Genomic DNA, 24,814 nt, shown 5'->3' on the forward strand with positions numbered 1-24,814 from the left:
TAAACCACAATTCAGTATTCACTGCGTTTTAGTCTTATCGGGGCAATGCATTTTATTTGTGTACCTGAGCAACCCGGGTCCGGTAGGCCCGCTGGTTGTATTTGTGTTATTAAATAAGAGTAATTTTAATAGCAAAAATATTTGTTTAAGGTATGTTATTATTTTTACAAAATAATAATTGCGTGTTACATAATGATTAATTTTTTCAATTAGCACAACTTAGTTCTGTAATCGACTAATCGGATGTTCAATCATACATAATTAATATTTTTACAACCCTCGGTACAATCATTTATCGTGATATCTCAGAAATCGTGAAACGAGATTAAAATAAAATGAGTTTCACAAAAATCTGAAAATTTAAAGATGCGCTCTGGTGATTCCGGCCTGACAGGCAGCCTTTGATCCTTTTAAGGGTTTAAATACCTTTCTAAGAAATTGTACTTATTTCGCCTTAAACGGAAGCAGCAATTCTTCCTAAAATGTATATACCTGCCGCACCGGGATAGACGATTACCGGACATGGTCATAAAAACATGGTAAGCCAATATTGAAGAATAATAATTTACGACAGCTTGCCGACAACAGACCTTCAGCACAGAATAATAATTTCCCGTATTCTTTTGAAATATTAATTTTAATGCTGGAGATAATTATTATATATACTCAAACACAATTTGGACACTGTAGTATGGGAATAAAAACAAAAAAGATATTCTTTTTAAGCGTACGTAATAAATATTGCACAATTTGCGACACATCAAACAGCGAAACGATGGCCTATTTGCAGGAAAAAAGAAAAGATTTTTCAGTCACAATCCCTTCTTCTGCACCTGTGGAACAAGTGTTTAGTAGCGGAAACCACATTCTGACACCAAGAAGAAATAATTTAGCTGAGTATATGCAATAACGCCTTACGGCATCATATGGGAGAAATCGATATTAGAAGTAGCCCAAAAATCTATATCCGCTCCATTCGTCACTGTCTAACATGTATGAAGAGAAAGATATTATATAGCAGTGACGGCTGGTGGGTCAAAATTTCGGGTAGGCCAAATATTGTGAGTCTACACCTTGGTGTTACATATTTTCGTAATGCATGTATTAACCACTGACATTTTACGTGCCAGGGTGTACAAAACATCTCAAATGTTTGACAATGTCAGTTTGATTCCAAATCCTTAATTCTACTTGTTCTACTTTATCATTAATTGAGAACCACCGAAAAAATATATTTTATTATATTGTAGGTACAAAATAAAACATTCGTTGCTAATTTTAAATGCTGATAAACACGCTTTGCCGGCGAGATTTCGGCACGCCGTATCCTGGAATGCATAGTGCCCGATGTTTCGACTTCGTCGCAGCTTACGGTTTCATCGTTCTCTTTGTCTACTACACTGTAGTAGACAAAGACCTGGCGGAACGTATGTTGCGCAAGGTCCGGCGAGATCCTCCTTCGCCGTACCCAGCAATGCGAATTTTATTTTTTAAAACGCTTAATATTTAAGATAGCTAAGAAAATTACAAAACAATAACGGCTTCGATGTTCTTCAGTACATACTTTTTTTTTTAATAATAATTGTTGATTTAATACACTTTCCTGTGTATGAATAATAAAAGAAAAAAAATTACATTAAATTATCTAAAATTTTATTGTTCGTACATAACTTAGCTACAACATAAATGCGCTTTTTCTGTATTTTTATCATCTAAGCGTTTTCAGATATTTCAGAAATGAATTTAAAGTTTTAAATCATTTTAATTTTATTCAATAACTAGCTGACCCCGTGAACTTCGTTTCACCTACAATTTAATTTTGAATCTGCAAAATCGAATGCTTTGAAATCTTGCAGATGTTTTAAACATATGATAAGCATAATAAATTTTTATTCAAAATATATTTACTTATCCCCTCCAAAAAATTGATGACGTCAGCCCAAAATTTTGCCAAATGAATCCTATCTAAAATGTCTAAAATAGGATGAGACTATACTTGTGATTTATCATTCCATTCATATTTTTTAGTTTTGCTTATAGGGGTGTCTCAAAAAAAAATAATCACTGAGTCAATTTATTTTATTGATTGAATCAAGAATTCCAAAACTGAATTTTGAAATATTGCAGAGGTTTTAAAGTTACTGTTTGACATGGTAGGTTTTCAATCAAAATATATCTGTTTATCAAGCTCAAAAACTTGAAGACGTAATCTCAAGATTTTGCCGAATAAATCCTATCTAAAATGTGGAAAATATCATCAGTATATTTTCGTAATTTATCATTGCATTCATATTTTTTAGATTTGCTTTTACAGTGACTCAAAAAAATATATGGATCAGTCAATTTATTTTAGTGAATAACTCAAGAGTTGCAAAAATGAATACTTTGAGATCTTGCAGACGTTTTAAAGTTATTGTAAGCATGGTAAATTGTTAAGAATATTTATTTATTGTCCCCAAAAAATTGATGGAATGGCTCACTTGATTTTCGCAGATAATTTTAGGAATACTATAGAGTTATTTTTAGTATTACACTGCACCAATCCAAGGTGGTATATCTGTTGATCGTAAATGTTGATTATGTCATCACAAAATTGTGTGAAGAAAAGACTCAACTCGAAAATGCTGAATATGTTTCATTATACTTTTTGTGCGAAAGAAGTTCTGTCGAAACAACGTTCGATCAATTTTTTGACGATGGTTGATATAAATAAAACTCAGTGGATGCTCGTACTCGAAATACGAAGTATCTACTCGAATATCAAATGATATATATCATATATATATATATCAAATTTCTAGTTTTTTAGATGATGTTAATACTTCCAGTGGCGGCTCGTGACTGTCTGATGTGGTGAGGCGATGATAGAAGTTTGACAATAATAATATCAATAATAAAAAAAAAGTGACCTTTGGTTGTTCGTAAATTTCTTAACAAGGCGGAATCTTTGGATAAAACTCGATTCAATACCTTTATTTGACTCAAAAGGACTCATAATAGTGCAAGGTACTGTATTTACTATTAAAACCACCTATTTAACTCGATATTTGCACTTAATTTCATTTTTTCATAATCAACTGTCAACGCTGACATTTCCAACTAAAAAATGAGTCTAAACCAAATTGTTTCGCCTACAACGGAGAATGTTCAACTCGAAATCCGACGAACACCTATTACTGCAGTCTGCGAAGAGGTCGATGGAGCAAGTGGCATCACCTCGGGAAACACTACCACAAAGACAATTAACAACGTATTAGTCTCTAATGTTTCTCAGACAAATCAGCCTCAGACCATTAGAAGACGAGAAGAACCGAAAAAGCGTAAAAAATGGTCTCTACACATGAATTTACATATTATGCGCTTATATTATAAAATTACAAACAATGAAACTGATGTAAGTAATTATCGTGCAGCTCTACACGAAGCCTTCAGCCGTGAGTACCCAAATTTTCCAGTTACCATTCAAAATTTAGCAGATCAACGTAGAGCTATAGTTAAAAATAACTACATACCTCAACTTACTCTAGAACAATTAAAAAATGAACTTTCTAAAACCATTAATCCACTTCCTGAAGATATCAACAACACAGTACCAAATACATTACTGACTGACACATCTGTCACCAATTTGTCAAAAACAACATCTCAAAATAAGATCCCAATTATACCACAAAATAGTAATAGTAGTATATTAAATACACCAGAGACACGAACTGACAGATTTACTAAAGATTTATTAAACAAAACACCTCAAAATAAGATCAGAACCGTAACACAAATTACCAATACATTAACTGACAAATCACTTAACAATTCATCAAGAACAATCCAAAACCAAATTAACATCACAGATAATCTACAAAACACGTACTACAACACAGAAGACACATTAATCAAAACTGTAAACAAAAATTTTAAATTTCACATTAATTTCCAAAATGAAATTGAAGACCAATTTAAATTAACTTTCGAAACATGTTCTAAATTAAAACCAAATGATAGACAATCACTTCACCGCCAGTATTATTCTAAAAAGTTTCTGGCAATTGTAGAAATAATGAACTCCTTCATTTTACCAAAATATCTCACAAACTCGATCTCTTTTGAAAAACTTCATACAATTATCTACTGTGCAGCTTTAACTTGTATTCAAATTAACACATGTAAAGATAACATAATAAATACAAACAACAATCGCATACCCTCCACCCCTCATTGGGAAACACGGTTAAATTATAAAATTAATAACATTAGAAAACAACTGGGTCAAATAACACAGTACCTTAGAAGAGTTAAAACACCACACATCATGACATGTATGCATTCGATACTGACCAACAATAATTTTCATCAAACTGATTACGATGAGTACAACACAACACTATCCGCAATTAAAGATACACTATTACAAAAGCTTTCCTTATATAGCAAAAGACTTAAAAGATACAAACAATCACATCTCAGAAAAATTCATAATACTAAATTTTTAAACAACGAAAAACTATTCTATCAACATTTAACTAATTCAAGCAAAACTCAATTATCTGGTGAACTACCAAGTTCACAAGATGTAACAACATTTTGGTCAAAACTTTGGTCTCAAGAATTTGAATTTAACCAATCTGCCAAATGGATTCCTCATATATATAATAAAGTATCCACAGTTACACCAATGAATGATCATCAGATAACACTTGCCGAATTAATAAATACCATCAATAAGACACACAACTGGAAATCACCAGGACCAGACAAAATCCATAATTTTTGGATAAAAAAATTAAATTGTGTACAGATTCATTTACTACATCACTTAAATCAGTTCCTTCTTGACCCATCCTCTTTTCCAACATTCTTATGTCATGGTGTAACATACTTAAAACCTAAAGATAACGACACAAAAAATCCATCAAAATACAGACCTATCACATGTTTACCGACAATCTATAAAATATTAACCTCATGCATTACACAAAAAATATATCAACACTGTTTTAACTCTGACATCATTAATGAAGAACAGAAAGGATGTATTAAAGGATCCTTTGGCTGCAAAGAGCAATTAATCATAGATTCCATCATCTGTGAACAAGCTAGAAAAGAAAACCGAAACATATATACTGCTTTTATTGATTATAAGAAAGCTTACGATTCTGTCCCTCATTCCTGGCTATGCAAAATTCTGGAATTATACAAGATTGATACTAAAATCTGCACTTTTCTCAAATGTTCCATGGAATTTTGGAAGACCACCCTCCAAATAACCTTAAATGAACAAACAATTCAGTCAGACCCAATAATGATCCGAAGAGGAATTTTTCAAGGCGATTCTCTTAGCCCGTTATGGTTCTGCTTAGCAATAAATCCCCTCTCCGATATACTGAACAGCTGCAATTATGGGTTCAATATAAGAATTAACAAACAAAGAGAAAACAGAATAAGTCACTTGCTGTATATGGATGACATAAAAATATATGCAAGTACACAAAATCAGTTAACAAACCTATTAAATCTGACTGAACAATTTTCCGGTGATATTGGTATGTCCTTTGGTATTGAGAAATGTAAGACCCAAGCAATCAGAAAAGGCGTGTTTCACCAAGTACCACATATAACACAGAATAAGGAAATAATTGAAGCCCAAGAACGAAACGATACATACAAATATCTGGGTTTCTGTCAATCCTCCCACATCAATCATACCAAAACGAAAACACAGTTGAAAGATCAATACGTAGCGAGATTAAAATTAATATTGAAGACACAGTTAAATGGAAAAAATTTAATGAAAGCAGTAAATACATTCTGCGTTCCACTGCTAACATATTCTTTTGGAGTCATTAAATGGTCCAAAACTGATCTTGAAAATTTAAACATCGCAACAAGGAAAATCTTCACACAGTATAGAAGGCATCACCCAAAATCGTCGATTGAAAGATTCTCATTACCAAGACAGAATGGAGGAAGGGGTTTCCAGAACTTAGAAAACTTATATCAGAGACAAATCTCAGATTTGAAGAAGTATTTCTTGAAACGAGCGGAAAGAAATGAAATGTTTCGCACCATCACAAGAGCAGATTTGAACCACACACCCTTAAATCTGTCGAACAGCGAAGAAATCCACACCCCCAACACAATAGATAAAATAATAAGTGGGCTAAAACAAAAACAACTACATGGAAAATTCTACAAAGACTTAGAAGAAAATCATGTCAATAAGAAGATGTCATTGATTTGGTTAAAAAAATCAAGTTTGTATGCCGAAACAGAAGGATTTGTGTTTGCTATTCAAGACCAAGTAATCAATACCAAGAATTATAGAAAATACATCATCAAAGATCCGAACATAAAAAACGACTGCTGTCGCCTATGCAAAGCAAAACCTGAAACGATCCAGCACATAATCTCTTCTTGCAGCATCCTAGCACAAACTGATTACAAAGCTAGACACGACAACGCAGCCAAAATCATTCACAAAGAATTAGCAACACTTATGAACTTAATCGAAGATACGACACCATATTACACTTACATTCCGTCTCCATTCCTTGAAAATAACAAATACAAATTATACTGGGATCGCACAATACTTACAGACTTAAACATTACAGCTAACAGACCAGACATCATACTTATCAAAAAACACACGAACGAAGCCATTCTCATTGACATTGCTATTCCTAACACAAACAACATTATTCAAACATACGACACCAAGATTTCAAAATATCTACAATTATCGATAGAAATGAAATCCATGTTGAATCTTAAAAAAATTTCAATTCTACCCCTAGTTATCTCTAATGTAGGTGTAGTTCCAAATAGCTTAGTTGAGAATTTAAAGTCTTTGCATTTGAATGATTCAATAATTGTCAAAATTCAAAAAGCTGTTTTATTAGGAACATGTCATATTGTTCGTAAGTTTCTTGAACAGTCTGATCATGTCAGTCAGATTAGATTAGCACCAGTAGGTCAGAGTAGTGTAGGTCACTTTTCATGTGATGCGCGGATAAATGGTCGGTAGTTACGCTGGACTTTTGGGGATGGGGTGAGATTAGAGAATAATAGCAGACTAATTTGTATGCTGTAATTCTAGAATCTCGAAAGTTGTTCTGTTAATCTAATCAATGCATATCATTACTTGGTCTTAGTACCCGTAATGATAGAAGTCTTGCCTGAATGCCGGTCATTTCCGGGTCAGTGGTGGGTCTTAAATTAATTAAATTAATGTCATTAATGCATATTACTAGTCTTAGTAACTACCATCATTACTAACTAGTAATGTTAGAAGTGTTACCTGAATACCGGTCATTTCCGAATCAGTAGTGAGTCCTAATAACAATATTATTACTAATAATAATAATAATAATAACACCCATAACACATTTAATCAACAATGTTTTTACAAGTCAAAATTTTGTTTAAACTAGCACTTTCTTGGAGGGATTCGCCAATAGTTGTGTTCCTTTCTAAATATTAATTTAAGCCCATGAAATTTTTAATATCTTTGGAACTTTCATGTAACTTTGCACTTCGGATGAAATTCTTTAAATCGTTATATCCCGGAGACATCGTCCATGTGTTTTTTTCATTGCCTAAGAGTGGATAAGGCCAACAATATACATTTTCAGCATAAATATTACGGCTACGGCAGAGCCGTTTATATGTTTCGTACTAGGCTGATTTAAAAGACCTGGAGTACTGACGATTTTGTCGCTTATCAATGGAAGTTAAATTAATTAACGGTTTTGACTGCTCGATATTTAGCAAAATTTACCGACGTTCTAACTCGGTTCGCCGTGAAAACGGCGTTTCAAGAAGCAACATGATAATATCGTACTCCGGATTCATTTTTCACTCACCTGTACCCTGTACCTATGAAAGAGACACAAACACGAAACACCAACACGTGGGCTTTTATTCACATTTATGCTAATTACCCACGCACCCTGCACCCCTACCATTCTGTAAAATAAATAGGAAAATGGTTGAATTAGTACGCCGAAATTGGCCGAGAAGCATCGAAGATATCGCCTCAGTTCCCAGCGAATTCATGTATTGGAGTATAGCAGGTGAGTCATGGAAATCCGTGTCTGTGATTGGGCTTCGTTGGTTTAAGTGAACCGACGTTCTGGCCGCTTCAGTTAAAGAATTCGGGGCATAAATCGTACAGTATTCAACGAAAAATGTCCGCAGAACGTGTAAAAAATTAAAAATCATGTACAGATCTCCCATTTCAACATATTTTTGTAACTTAAAATGCATTGAAAGCTCTTTTTTAATTATAAATTAAGTCAATCTGTTCTTTAGATATCTGCTGTGAGGCGCCGCCTCACTTGCCTCATATGACGAGCCGCCACTGAATACTTCAGTAGGTAACAGTTGATGTTCAAGTTGCATTTTGATACAACAAAAAAGGGCAACAGTAACAGTGTTCAACCATCAAAGCAAAAATCGAGTCACCAAAATATAAGTTAGTATGGGGTAGACACCTTGAGATGGGAATCTCTATGGCCAGTGTTATAAAAAACGCACTGCACAATTTATGCATAAATAAAAGTTAATTACCTGAAAAGTTTTCGATATTCCTGCTCCTAATGTGTTTTTCAAATTGAATGCACCTTTTGACGACGTTCCACTTTCATGAAAGTCGCCATGTTTAGTTAACATTCACTCTTACAACGATCCTACTCGTTTTCTAAGCTGCTTTACAGACAGCTCAGTTATTTGCCACGCCGATCCTCATTTTTAGATTAAATGCTCACAAAACGCGTAGATGTTCAGTTTGTGTCCGGGAGATACAATGTTTCTAAGTAGGTACTCAGTACATAGAGTAGATGCTCAGGTATATAAGAGTAATAATGAAGTAGGTACTTCGTACTTCGAATATGAGTATCTACTCAGTTTTATTCATACCACCCAATGTCTCGCTTCAATGTTTGATTATGTTGATTATGAACACAACGCTGATCAACTTCCATATCCGAATTACCCATGAAATAAATCATTGCGGTTTCCACCTGAGGTAGTTCGTCGCACATTTGATTGACTTCGTGGACCTATGTGAGCTTGTCGTCTTCTCGGCATTTTAATAAACTTCATAAAACGACACAGAATTATTTTCACAGTCAATCAAATCTGTAAATTTTGTCTTAAGAATTTTAAAATATTGAAAACTTCAAATTAAAGCCTCGAATAACGGTCAAGTTTGAGGTTTTGTCGAAACCAACAAAGTGAATATAGGTAAATAGAATGGCAGATCAAAATTAATAAAAAACTTTCGCAATGTGTAATTAAATTCACTTTAACCAAGACTTTTCTTAAAATAAACGACGTTTTTTTTACGAAAGAACAAAGAACGATTTGAAATGCAATATACTTTTCACAATTGCACGGAAGAATTAGTTTTGTATGACACGTCAGACGACAGGTCCGTCAGAAACTAATCTACTATTGCAATTAATTCGAAGTGGCGATTCCCATACAAAATTTTTAGAATTTTTTTATTTTTTAACTGTTCTTTTAAGTTTTCCTTATTTTTTTTTATTTATAAACCATCCCCGTAATATAAAAAACTCTTCAAATCGGTCAAGCTGTTTTTGAGTCTTAGCAAGACTAACAGGAACAGCAATTGATTTTTATTATATAAACGATTAAAAAATGGGGGTTGGTGGTAGAAAGGTGAAAATTTAGGGTGATGTGTATTTTTTGATGCCAATCCTTAAAAAAATAAACATAAAAAATTTTGTCCAAAAAATAGACAAAAATTTTTTAGGGTGGACCACCCTTATCACTTAGGGGTTTAAAAAATAGTTTACAACCTATTCTCAGACCTACCGAATATACATAAAAAATTTCATACAAATCGGTCAACCCATTTCGGAGAAGTTCGGTTACAAACACTGTGACGCGAGAATTTTATACATAATGCATTTTAATTTGAGAACAAATTTCATTACCATAAAAAAGGTTATACTGACTCGACCTTAAAAGATAGAGATATGCTGTCGCGGACTTTTCTTTAGAACTTTTAGAGGGGAACAATTTCGTCATACATGATTTTTACGTCACTTTAACCGTTTAAGCAGCGTAAGCAACGGAAGCTGTCAAAGGAGGAATAATTTTCCCGTTTTTCCGAATTTTTCATTGCTACTTCGCTCCTAATGGTCGTAGCGTGATGTTGTATAGCCTATATGTAGATATGATACATGGACTATCCAACACAAAAAGATTTTTTGAATTTGAACCAGTAGTTTCTGAGATTAACGTGTTCAAATAAACAAAAGCTTCAGCTTTATTATATAAGTATAGATTATTCAATTAATTTATTTGACAATTTGCCATATACATTAAAAAAAATTAAATGTAAATGAAGATAGTTAACAGTTGGTTCTTTTATTATTACTTTTTTTATATTTTTTAACCGCATGTCATTATTTAATTATTATTATTTAATTGTGGATGTCCGGGGTCGGCAAGCCGTTTAGCCGCCGGTCGACGCGGAACTCAGTAAAAATAATTTTTTAATATATATGTTCTATCCTAACGTACATTCAAACTTTATTTCTTTTTTTATTTTCTAATTTCAACGCTTACAAAGTGTGATGATGATGATGATAAGTCTTTTGGTATAGAAATTAAAGTCATGTTAATAGAATTGCAGCTCTTCTTCTAGAAGCCTGTTTCTGTCAGAAATGGACAATGGTTATAGTAGCTTGCACAGATATTGTAGCCGTCCATAGAGTCGCAATTTCCGAATAAAAATAAAATAAAACCGACTCAAACCGGAGCCGACAACAAGTTCTGTCACTACGGCACGCGTCACATCACACAGGGGTGTATTTAAGGCTGTTTGCACAAATTCTTAGGGTCACTGTAATCTTACTATTTTCTATCTACGACAAACGATTTGTCACACACACACAAAGATGGAAGTTTGAAAATGTATTTCAACAAGTCTAATAACCGTTTGGTGCAACACAATTGGTTCAAGCAAACTAAATTCGTTTGTCAGGAAGTTCGGGAGCATTGTCCCGTAGAAGCAGTTAGTCATTCTTATCACAGGTTTATCAGTGTGTAAAAAAGTTTAGAATTTGTTAGGGAAAATGGAAATGTGGAAAGAAGAGTTGGGTGTAAGACGTAAAAAAGTGCCTCTGACATTTTGTAACACTACGGACCTTTGTCCACAAAAGCTCGAAGGCTTGGCATATGGTACGCCACAATTAGAAAATAAGAGCTTGAAAATGTTTCCCCAAAAAGGTCCGCTTTACCATCACATTCTATTGAGACATTTCAATCTCGCATAACGTGTTGTAAATGGTTTGTGGACAATCTCAACAACGAAGCCATTTTACATGTCACATGTTTCACCGATGAAGCTTGGTGGTATTTCGATTGTTACTGTGAACATCCACATGTATGTTTCGGCAACCATTCTCTAAATACTTGTTTCCGAGTAACCTAAATCGTCTGCAAATACGTCGTGTCCGGCACAGCCCGTACAAAATGACACCAACAATTGCGTTGGTCTCTATGTGAAGGCCATTTCGCACTGATTGCTACTCTCTATTCGTATTACTGAAATCATTTAATTGTTAATACATAGTATATTCACGCGGCACAAACAATAACGTGCAGTGCTCTGCATTACACTGCTTTTGCAAATTGTGTGGCAAACTCTCTCATATTCGCTAAAGCTCAGTTACTAGCCCTGTAATGTCAATCCAACGTTTAGTATTAAGACGCCCCTCCATCCAATGAAACCCAAGACATCATAAATGCACACGTCGATTAGCCGATTGCACCAGTTCCTCTTAAACGTTAAGCGATGTAAATGTTGCACCAGATCGCTTAACAGACCTAAGGATCTTTTAGTGAAAATAGCGGCGGGAAGAATCAGCACATCTGAAACTCCTAATTACGCTTAACTTGCAGTTTGGCATCTATCGATCTGTAACAGTTATGTCAGTTCTTATACGCCCTGGTTGTAAAAATGGAGTTTGATGGTAACGAAGAACTCGAAAACCTTGCAGTGTTAGATTTTTTAAATGGTAACGACGTAGTAATATTCATGTTATCGTCGTCCGCGTCCATGTGATATTCTGTTTAAACCAAAAACGCTTCTAGCATTTTGTCATGGACCACATCACTCCTGCAGCTGTTGTTGCCATGATTTGGACAACGTCGATGACGGCAGTATATGGCAGTGTACCCAGGACTCAAACAAGCACATCCAGTATAACAAAATGATAACTGCAGTAGCGATGTGTGTGCCAAAAACAAACTAAAAGGAACAGATCAGTGTATACCAAAAACCACATCCTTGGACTCCGAAAAAAGGTGACAATCATGATACGCCGCTTAATACGGATAGATTGAGCAAGGTAAGTAATGAGTGCATACGTGTTCGGTACGATTTGTTAACGATTATTAATATCTATGCGTTATAGATGTACGCAGCTGTGGTATTTGTGAGGTCTAAAGTGGAGGACATCCTCCCCGTGGAAAACATTGAAAACTTCTCCTTCTCCCATTTTCGAGGCCCCTACAAATGCCGAACTAGGGAAGGCCGAGTCCATTGGGCCACCATTCTTTGTGTAGGTGGTAAGTACCAGTTCGAAACATACAATTAGATTAACTCTGTCGTAACTACCGTAACAAGTGGTCGAATGTAATGACTGCATAGGCACAGCGCAAAATGTACCTTTCCAGTGACCTAGAATATACTTTAGGAACTAACTATTTAAGCGGTGTTTTACCTATTCGGGTGGTATAATTTACATGGACAGTAGTAAACGTGTTGTGTAGTCACCAATTTAATTGTCAGTACAATGTAGGTAGTAGGATAAAAGACTTGGAGTAGTTATTGAATCCTATAAAAGTACAAAGCTTACTGGAAAGGTAGATTATGTAAATATGCGACGTAATTATTATTTGTCTACATTATTATGCATTACACTATAGACAACTGTATGTATCACCAACGATATCTGCAGTACTATATACTTACAGTTTACAATAAAGACATATATAGGTGCTTCCGATGAACCGCCGCGGCTGTATATCCTGAGACCACATAGAAATTTTGACATTGTGTGTAGTTTGAAGAGGATGCTTAATTTAGTGCAATGCAACTATGACGCATGCATGTGCTGATACGTGTTAATCCATATACTGTTGGACAGAGACCGTAAAGGAGGTTCAAAGGCGTCGGCGCGGTAAACGAGTCAGCGTGGTCCCAACACGGCTGGTAGACGATACCACGTCTTCAGGGACATCTCTGGGTCAATCCCAAGACGCTCTGCCGCCGAAAAAGCGGAAACTGGTAAGCCAAAACTTCCTTACTCCACACACGAACCGTGCTAAAATGCGACCACACGACAGCCTCCACACTGGGAATTCCGAACACCGTTGGACGTCAGCGATACGTTAACCCACTTCTACACTGACCGAGTATTTTGTGACTCGCTCATTCAACCTCCCGTTCTATAACAGCTAGTCCTTTGATGCTGGTATCACACATGTTCAATGTAATAGGAATAGGTATTGGCAACGTTAGCAAGATCCCCCACATGGTATCTACTATATGACAGACGTTAAACGCATTACTTCACAACGTAACTTAGTCGTAACATGCTGTAAGGTCATGTCAAGTGCATGTGTAGCTTATACTGAATCGTGGTTACGTCTGTTGTTGGTTACACGGCCCTATTTTATCGCCTATTGATATCAACTACATTGCGCTTGTATCACGCCAGCCTTCCACACGTTAAGCACTACACTACACATACATAGTCAATATTCGTATGACAAACTTATACACCGACATATCCTACTGTCCGTATGTATTGACAGACGCCCACTGCTGCCCATGTCGCGCAGTATGACGCTATAGTGGCTGCGACCGTGCCGGCGCGACTGCAAAAACCCCAGCCATCAAGATCACGGGCCAGACATTACTTTGTATCGCCATCGTCGTTGCCCTCGCCCTCGCCACTGCCCTTGTCCTCGCGGTTGCCCTCCCCAAGTCTTGCCACGAACACCGAAGGTAGAGAGACCGCAGCCGCAAGCAGCGAACACAAGGCGCAACGAATTAAAGAACTGGAAGGGGAGGTGGCACTGTATAGGCGTCTCAACCGTGAGCTACAGGAAGACGTCATCGCCAAAATGCGAGGTAATCGAGGTTCACTAGTTATGTATCGCAAATATATTGCGTATTTGTAGGCATGCAAATGACGACGCCATCGCAATGCCTGACCGCTGACCAACCCATTGGTGCAAGTATCGGCGACCAGGTATATACGCATCCGTTATTATGTAACCCACATTGACACCACACAGTGGAGATAGTGCGTTACTATTTTTATACTATTTCCATAATTCTGTTATACACAATTATTGCAGCCTGTCATGTGCGATGCTCATCATAAATATACGAGATGAGCACTGTACATGTCGATGCTGCACCAGTACTAGTACGTAACACACACACGTGTTCACAGACCCATCTTGGGCATGGTATTTACGTCAGCACCACGCTCGCCGATGCTTCAATGGCCAGGACACGCGATTCCATGTTCATGAAAGAGCTAGAGGTCGCCGTTTTCGGGATCGACACATTGCGGTGCTCGTCTGTTACGGGCACGTGTAGTCGGCGGACTCAGGCCCCTGCAAAACCGCCCCTGAACCCGACCAAGCTATTGGCGATACATGGTAGACGACACTACCGAGCGACTATGCATGCTTGTGCTGTATTTGTCAGGTTGGCGACATATGTAAAACTGTATGATGGCATACCGAATGTCAATGTGTACAGTTGGCCACCAATTCACTAGCTGCCATCATATTGTTTCTTTAACCGCGCTCCTGTCACAATCGACAACTGTGACTGACATGTTAACATTGCAGCCAATAATTCAGAATTGCCAACCCAAGACTGTGCTTCAACCATTAACAGTTGCCCAGTAATATTGAGTAACGTAAACACAGTATTCAACACTACGGACGCACCCGTGTAAGCGATACATGTATACGATAACAACCCACAGACATACATCCGAGCGTACAATAGTACTGTCCACTCTAAACAACGTCCGACATGTCAAAGGGACATTCGCTTGTTACGCGTAAACATACCAACTTGATTGCTTGTCACTTTTACATTCAATGTTGGGGACCATTACCATTCCACTGTAACGTAGTATCGAAGAACAACATTTTTTATGGGTCCGTATGCTGAGCCTTTGCCTCACTTGCCTCATCTGACAAGCCGCATCGATTGTGTACAGGCATAACGCCATGCGTATTCATTATACGCGATAAACATTACAGTAAAAGGGTAACTTATTTAACAGGGATACATGTAAATGGTCTCTTCCAGAATTTCTGAACCATCGATTGGAGGTCTACCATCGCGACGAGGCGACGCGAGACACTGCAGTCCGAAATATGAAGAAATGGATCGGGGACAAAATTCAGGACTTGCGCCGAACACCCCATCGCCGTCGTAGGAGATGCTCCCCCGGTAATTACACACGCTATAGTAAAATACTTTTGAGTTTGGCAAGGTGTTATAAAACGGTATGTCTATGTTTCTGTTCCTGTCTTCATCCGACACACTGAATTCAACCAGGTATCGTTGCCGCCCCTAAAATGCTAAGATATGCGAGCATTCTTTACGTGCGTAAATAGAGTGTATCGGACAAAGATATAAGCCGAAACATATTAGATCTTGTGCTTGGTACAATTGTACAACATCTTACCAAACGTCAGACTTGTCTTGAATATTGCTCAACTACCAACCGCGTCGCATAATATTGTATTCCGTTGCAGATCCACAGCTAGATTACGAGGACAGCGACACAAGTTAAATGTCCTGTTTGCAAACATGAGATTCATTGGCTTAGCTATGTCTTTTATTCCACTTAACACTGTTCCCCTTTCGTCCTTTTACGTGTACGATGTCGCATACTTTATCACACAAAGTGAACCGGTGTGCGTGTACATATTGTGATATATTACAATGTACACCTATAATGTTAACCATCAGTTATACGATTATAGAGCAGCGTTCTTAGTTATGTCCGTACTTACTTTAAATTCGGTACGTGCGTGCTTTCGAAACTGCATCCCAGCATACCAATCCATCCTAAAGCAGTGTACCAATATGGTATGTGATGACTATATAGATCGTGTTGGAATGTTTGCGCCTCTCTTAAATACAATACGTAACTATAATATGCGAAACCGGCGCTGAACCCGACTAAGTTGTTGGCGATACAAGGTATACGACACTACCGAGCGACTATGAATGTTTGTGCTGAGTTTGTCAGGTTGGCGACATATATGAAACTGTATGATGGCATACCTAATGTCAATGTGTACGTGTGGCCACCAATTCAGTAGCTACCATCTTAATTGTTTCTTTAAGCGCGCTCATGTCACCATTGACAACTGTGACTGACATGTTAACATTGCAGCCAATAATTCAGAATTGTTAACCCAAGAATGTGCTTCAACCATTAATAGTTGCCCAGTAATATTAAGTAACGTAAACAGTATTCAACACTCTACGGAAGCACTCGTGTAAGCGATACATGTATACGATAATAATCCACAGACACACATCCATGCGTACAATAGTGCTATCCACTCTAAACAACTTCCGACATGTCAAAGGGACGTTAGCTTGTTACGCGTAAAAATACCAACTTGATTACTTGTAACTTTTACATTCAATGTTGGGGACCATTACCATTCCACTATAACGTGGTATCGAAGAAAAACATTTTGTATGGTTCCGTATGCTGAGGCTCTGCCTCACTTGTCTCATCTGACAAGCCGCACACTGTGTACAGGCATAACGCCATGAACATTACAGTAAAAGGGATACATGTAAATGGTCTTTTCCAGATTATCTGAATCATCGTTTAGGGCTGCACCACCGCGACGAGGCGACGACAGCCATGACACTTGGCAATATGAAGAAGTGGATAGGGGACAAAATACAAGATTTGCGCCGAACACCCCACCGCCGTCGTAGGAGACCTCCCCCGGTAATTATACACGCTTTAGTAGAATTCTTTTAAGTTTGGCAAGGTGTTATAAAACGGTATGTCTATGTTTCTGTCTTCGCCCGACATGCTGAATTTAAGCAGGTATCATTGCCGGCCCCTAAAATACTAAGAAATGCGAGCATTCTTTACGTGAGTAAATAGAGTGTATGGGACAAAGACAGAAACCGAAACATATCAGATCTTGTGCTTGGCACAATTTTACAACATCTTACCAAAAGAGTCGGACTTGTTCTAAACATTGCTTAACTACCAACCGCGTCGCATAATATTGTATTCCGTTGCAGATCCAGAGCTAGACAATGAAGAGAGCGACACCAATTAAATGTTCTCCTTGGAAACATAGATTTCGTTTGCTTAGCTATGTCTTTTATTTCAATCAACCCTGTTCCCCCTTCGTCCTCTTGCGTGTACGATGTTGTATATATTATCACAAAAAGCAAAACGGTGCGCGTGTACATATTGTGATATATTACAATGTACACCTATAATGTTAACTAGCCATACGATTATAGACTCGCGTTCTTAGTTATGTCTGTACTTACCTCAACTTCGTTACGTGTTTGGTTTCGAAACTACATCCCAGTATACCAATCCATCCTACAGCAGTGTACCAACATGATATGTGATCACTATATAGATTGTCCTGGAATGTTTGCGCCTCTCTTAAATATACGTTGCTATGATATTGATAATTTATAAGTTCTGTGTGCTTACCTAAAGTCATATACCTGTCACACATTGATGAACGTCGTTAAGAGTAGAGCACAGCCACAATGCTCCCGCATGTCACCTACAGAAACGTCGACAATCGTTACATCCTGAGCGGAAATCTTATGTGGCTTGTAACATCCGATTGTGAACATAGTTCGACGCCATGTTTTAAAAACACATAAATGACACTGGGAACTTAGCGTGGACAGCGAAATTTCTGTTTTAGTGCTTTTCAAACTTATTTGGAAATGTGCAGATATACTTGCCATTGTCTACCTCGATCAGTGTGCATTTTCGGGCAATGTCTTCTACACGACACGTCATTGCTTCTTCGGATATGTCCGCTTCAAACATATGTGGTAACTCTACCCCTCCACATAGCAAGGGGCGAACATGGATTTTAACGCCGTATATGTGCACCGTTGCACCGTTCTGTACAACAATCTCACATATCCTCAAAAACTGACAGTTGTAAGTTTGCACATATCTTTCGTCATTCCTCACTGTCGATCGTTCGTGCTGTGCACTTCTCAACAGTTGGTGTTTATATATACACGACGTAAAAGTTTGCAATGTTGTTGATGGAGCTAGGGGGCTTGTCAGTGGTAAGTCAAGAGCATTAATTGTAATGGGTGTACCCAACATGACGACGTCATCAATTTGAACCTATCCTTGATGGAGAGGCACGGTTGATATAATTTTCCTACCATAAGTTTTGCACGACGCTGTTAAACGTTGAGTAGACGCAACAGTTGCTTTACAAATATTAGCAGCCACCATATTTTTAGCTATTTGTCCTGCCACGCTCTCGGGTCCTTGAATCTCTTGTTTCACGATGTATATTTCAGATTCAAATGGAAACGCGCTAGGGGCCCATAGAGGTCCGGTTTTGCGAACACTATCCACGAGATGTAACAAGCTAGACATATTAAACGTCATAGCCTTCTCCCCATATAATGGTGTCACCGCTGTTATAAAGGCTGTTATGTGACCTTCAGCCGCTAAGAAATCATCTGAAGAAATGGTTTCTTGTAACAGCAGATACACCGCTACCACTAGATGACTCAAGTGTTCCACATATCTATGGTCTAAAATACCCGACAAACATGGTACCGCATAATAAAGTAACTAATTTTTCCACTCTGCTGCCTTCCACTTCGCTGCACTAATATCTCGTGGTAAACGCTGAATTTCTTGAGGTGGTCGAATGGTACGTATTCGGCTATTTATTAATGCCACACACTGTGAGGTTATATGGTATGGACGGTCCACCCCGTGACCGAGGCTGTGCCTCCAGGTATCCCATAACTGGCGTACAACACCTGCAACACATATACTTACGTAGTTACCAGCTCTGTATGTGCGATTGTGGAAATATATAATCCTAACTAAGAAACTATCCGTTTATAATGTACGTACCTAGAAGTACCCCATGCATGTACTCAACCGGAAACGACCAAACAGGATAAAAGGTGACAAATGAAGTGATGTAGTCGGACCCTTAACACCACGAATAGGACGTCGATATCTGTTAGGCTGCACTCCTAACAAATCTTCAATGTGGGTCGCCTTTGAACGTAAATCACTCTCCATATCTATGGGATATTTGACGGTTCTGCCTACAGTTCTCCCAGGATGATAGCACCAACTGCAACCGTAGTAGCCGTTATACTACAACCTGTTTTGAATAATCGGCCGAGCTCCAGAATCCACGACGCAAGCAAACGGTAGGAACTTGTACAGTGTATCTTTCACATACACAACGTCCTGAAATAGTCGTTTTGCCTGTTTTGCAAACGCCTCTATAATCGTACTCATCAACGCAACATCGGGTTCGTGGGTTCCCACCCACACACCAGCCAAAACAGTATTACAAAAACGATCAATTGGAGGCAATTCATTGATGATCATTTGAACAGGCCACATCGACCACTTAGATGATGCGAAAACTGGTGCTCCATCGATGTTAAAATTGTACGTAAAATGGAATTGGCACTGTCTTTTCAGTTCTCTGTACATGCTACCAGATGACACATCACAAACAGAGCCGTCATCGTTGGTGGAAGGACTTGTTGGCAAGTTCGAATTATTTTCTATTACGGTTTTCAACTGATTCCTAATCTCCGTTGTTATGAAATGCTCACTTTTGGCGCCGACAGTCTTACGATGACAACACTCTTCGTTTGTCACTGCTTCCTGTATCTCAGATACATCCGTTAACTCGTCGTCAGTATCCATGTCCAATTTTTCTATAATTAAACCAATAGCTATCATTTACACACATGCTTATGTACAATGTTATTAAAACACACTAATTTCAGACATTATCACCATGTTTATTTGTACTAATACAAAAAATATAAAAACATAAAAACACAAAAAACGCCTAATATTGTAAAATCACGTCATCTTTGCAAACAATAATACATAATAAACTACGAATGGGACTACAAGAACTGTTCAAAGTGTTCTCCGTTTACAATTTGGCAATGGTGTTTAAGTGTTTTTTTGTGATTTTTTTCATTTATTTGTATCAGTAGAAATATACATGTTAATAATTTCTGAAAGTAGTGTTTTATTCTGCTTCAGAAAATGTCAAAACATCTGGGTTTTCCATAAGAAAAAAGAAGTAGGCGGCCCTGTCTGTCAAACCGACAGCGACAAAAAAAAAGAAAACATGTGGTACATTTCATAAAAAGAAAACTTTTCAAATACCAAAATTATTCGATCATCCCGGCACTTTATACTAATCCTGTATATTGAAATGGATGCGTTGTATACTAAGATCACTTTAAAAGCATACAGATATTTTACAACTTTAGTCAAAGAACCCAACCCGCAAAACTCCAAAACCATAAATTATGCAGGGACGACCGCCAGAGACCGTCTGCTTGGGGCAACACAGGACCGTATTTGTAACGAACAAAACCTCATGTGATTGTCGTGCCTAGGGATGTCGATCTACAATCGATTTTTTGCAGAATCGATTTTATACGCAAAAAAAATCAATCTTTTGCATCGATTTTGCAGTTGTTTCAATTTTTCAGAAATCGATTCTTTTAACCGAGAATCGAAATCGAATCTTTTTCCGTCGACTACTGTGGTCGACTATAACCTCACTTTACTTCATACGTCACCTCAGACCTTACCCACTATCTTCTTTGAATGGAACCATCCAAAAATCAAAAATGTAATGTAAAGTCCCTTGTAATATAGAAGTCTTAGCCCTCTACTGGCAAAAAGCGAAAGTAGTTTCGATTTTGTCACTGATTGTTGTAGAAAACTGTATAATATTTATTCAGATCCTGCACGCAATGCAATTTCTATTCCTTGAATTAAATGTGCACCTGTGATGTGCACGTGCAGACATCACACATGCACTGTACAAAATAAACAAAACACTTGCGTGAAATGCGCTGCGGACTGCGGAGATTATTTTTTTTATAGTGCCATTCCCATTGTGTCTGTGTGCTCAGTGAGGTGTATGCATACAAATCGTAAGTACTTATAGTTATTATTACTGCTTTACCTAATTTAAAAAGTGGTAGGAAAAGAATGTTAATGTTTTCACCCGAAATTCGGATTCGGAGATGAGTTCAGATTTCTTGATATAATCGGTTGCTTTCATTTTGTCCATAATGTAATATTTTGACCATGCTTTTGCTCGCCATTGTTTTAATTAAAGTGACCAGAATTTCTTGAGCTCAATTCAGGGCACTGCGGAGATGGAGAAGATTAAAAAATGTTTTTTAAAAACAAAAAATTAACATTTTTAGCATATAAACATGAAAAAGGATACTTAAACACAATTACACAATGTATGTTTCTTTTTTAGTTATTTTATTTTACTTACGTAGCATACGTAGTATTAAACATTTAAAGAAAAATTATATTAATAAGTTAAAGATACTTTTGCGATGAATACAAGTATTTTAAAATGTATTCTTTTTGTTTAAGCTTTTCATCAAAGTCCGCACATTATAAAGTGATTAGGCGTTTGACGATTCGTGTTTCGCATAAAATTAATTAAAAATACAGAACATTTTACAGGACTTATTTAATGCGGAACACTACCTTTGAAAACAGGACCGTCCTGTACAATACAGGACGTATGGTCACTTTATTCAAATTTTAACCTCAAGTAGAACACATGTCACACATTGCCATGAGTTTTTCAAACATGTTATTAAGTAATTCTTTTTTAATGCAGTTACAATGCCAAGATCTAAGAAGAGCGACGTTTGGAATTACTTCGTTAAAGATCAATCAGGGGGGAAATGCAAGCTTTGCCAAAAACAATTTAAATCAAGTGGAAATACCACAAATTTATTCAATCACCTGAAAAGAAGCCACAGAAATATGTATATTATGCAAGATGAAGAAAAAGCAGCAGATCCTGGTCCTTCCACTTCCACATTATCAAAGGCCGACACTTTAACAGCGACGGAGACTGAGACTGATCCATCAGGCGAGGAGTCTGAAGAAAGAAGCCCTAACCCTCCAAAGAAGATTAAGAGAAGACAAAAAAAAATTGATGATGCATTTGGTGATATAGAATCTTTCAGTGAAAAAGGCGATAAAACAAGCCGAATAACAAATGCAATTCTCTTTGCAATCGCCAAAGATAATTTACCATTAAATTTAACTGAAAAAATTGGTTTTCAATACTTAATGAAAGTGGTGTCTCCGTTGTATAGATTACCTGGGAAAACAAAAATTTCTCTTTTAATGGATGAAAAATATGAAACCCTATTTACTATTATGAAGAAAAAAATTTCTACAATTAAACATTTCTGCTTTACATGTGACGTATGGACTGATACACTAAATTCTCGTAGTTTTCTAGGTGTAACACTACATATGATTACTGGTGATCAATTCCAACACCTGACGATCGCCCTGAATGAACTTTCAGATAAGCACACTGGCGAATATTTAGCAGATCGATTGACTGCAATTTTTGATAAATGGAATATTCCATTAACAAAACTGGTAGCTGCTGTCACTGACAATGGTGCAAATGTCGTAAAAGCTATTACCGTTATTGTTCAGTTTACCTGAACAGGGGTTTGGGCGTAGCCAATTTGTCCACCCTACTCCTACCCGTTTTAGGGTAGTTTACCTAATTTTTATTATTTCACTCTCTCGGGGAGTCGTCGAGAAGTATCGAGAGGGTAAAGACGTGCCGACCCGAGAGACCGGCAATTTATATAATTTTGTGCGATTAAAGAAACCGTGTAACTAAAAGGTGATTTTTATTTCGCGCAAAACATTTTGGTCCTTCGAGCCGGATTTCTCGCAGAATTAGTGGTACTGTTCTCGCCTGTATCGTCGATAAAAGCTTCACGTCCAAGACAATCTTGAGCATCGTGGCATCCAACGACGACAGCATCCCCAGAACTTCTGCAACAGCTTCACGTCCAAGGCAATCTTGAGCATCGTGGCATCCAACGACGACATCCACAAAGCGTAGACGACTTCTTCAGCAGCTTCACGTCCAAGGCAATCTTGAGCATCGTGACATCTGACGACAACCAGTAAGTGCAGTTCATTCCTTTTTTCATTAGTCCTGTATTTCGTATCAGTGTCAAGTAGATTATCGTTGGATCATTAGTGAACAATGACTACTGAACAACTTTCTGGTTTAAATATGAGGCGGGGAGCGCTAAAACGCAAATTAACTATGGCTCAAAACTTCATAGACGATTTAAAGTCATCTAAAGAAAGTACAACTTGTTTGTCAATAATACAAGAATATTTGACTAGAACCAGGTCAATGTATGACGAATTTTTCAACATTCAAAGTCAAATTGAGGAACTGGAAATTATTTTAAAACAAACATCTACGGCAGATCAGTGTATCACTTTTGACAAGGAATGTTATACCGTTGTGTGCGAATTAGAGGCATTGGAAGCCAAATATTCAGCCAAATCTGCAAAAAAATATGATATTCCTATCGTTCAAAATAGCGCTGTTAATGTAAAACTGCCAGAATTAACATTTAGAGTAGCAGCAAAATCAACAAATAAAAACAAGAAAACAAATTTAAATACCAATTCAAAAAGATCGGTAACGTGCCCATATTGTTCCGATCCTCATAATTTATTTTGTTGCGCAAAATTCATTAACCTAATGGTAACAGATAGGTTAAGGATCGTGAGGTCCAATAAACTATGTTCTAATTGTTTTCAGAACAGTCATAAAGTTACGGAATGTAAATCATCGTATGTCTGTAAAATTTGTAAAAGACATCACAATACGTTGTTGCATTTAGACAATCCCGAGCCGAACGAAATACCAAGTATTAGTAGTGACAATAATCAAGTCGAATTAGATCAATCCATTGTTCTTAAGGCAAATTCTCAACAAGTTTATTTTAGTAAAGTACTTCCAACAGCCCAAGTACAAATTTATGGTAAATTTGGAAATAAACATCAAGTGCGGCCACTGTTAGATAGTGGCTCCGAATTAAATTTTATTTCAGAGCGAAAATTATTAAATCTTAAATCACAACCGAACGTTTTGTCAATCGCTGGTGTCAACCGTTGTAATACTAGTGCCTCACAATTAGCAAGTATTAAAATTAATTCTAATTACCGACACTATGATTTGAAACTTTCGTGTGTTATTTTACCACAAATCTCGGAATTTTTACCATCCACGTCATTTTCAATCGCTAATTTACAATTTCCGCACCACAACAAATCACCAGATCCCGCACTTCATGTCAAAGGGACGATAGATTTATTGTTAGGTGCTCAACCCTTCTTCGAAATTTTACAGCCTAATCGGAGATGTTTGAATAAGGATTTTATTCTACAGGAAACTAAATTCGGTTGGGTAGTGGTTAATGCTCATGGAGATAATCCGGGGGTTGTAAAACAGGGTTCTTCTTATTATGTCCAACCCGTCCTAGAACAGATGGTTGGAAAGTTTTGGCAATTAGATGAATTTAAAACTTCCGTAAAACTTCAATCGGCCGACGAAATCCTATGCGAAAAGAAATTTATGAAGGGTCATAAACGCT

At 37.2% G+C, this 24,814-nt stretch overlaps 1 protein-coding gene across 1 annotated transcript in view; it reads right to left on the minus strand.

Moving 5' to 3' along the window:
- Positions 1–17,672, minus strand: part of LOC135125746 (uncharacterized) — a 565,798-nt gene extending 548,126 nt beyond the window's left edge. The window contains exon 1 of the mRNA XM_064051408.1: positions 17,618–17,672. The gene's annotated coding sequence lies outside the window, so the exon portion shown is untranslated. The remainder of the gene's footprint in view (positions 1–17,617) is intronic.
- Positions 17,673–24,814: the final 7,142 nt, after the last annotated feature.

The sequence above is a fragment of the Zophobas morio genome, unplaced genomic scaffold (genome assembly GCF_036711695.1).
Source record: "Zophobas morio isolate AGI-343-1 ecotype UQ-CSIRO unplaced genomic scaffold, CSIRO_AGI_Zmor_V1 ptg000009l, whole genome shotgun sequence".
Taxonomy (NCBI): domain Eukaryota; kingdom Metazoa; phylum Arthropoda; class Insecta; order Coleoptera; family Tenebrionidae; genus Zophobas; species Zophobas morio.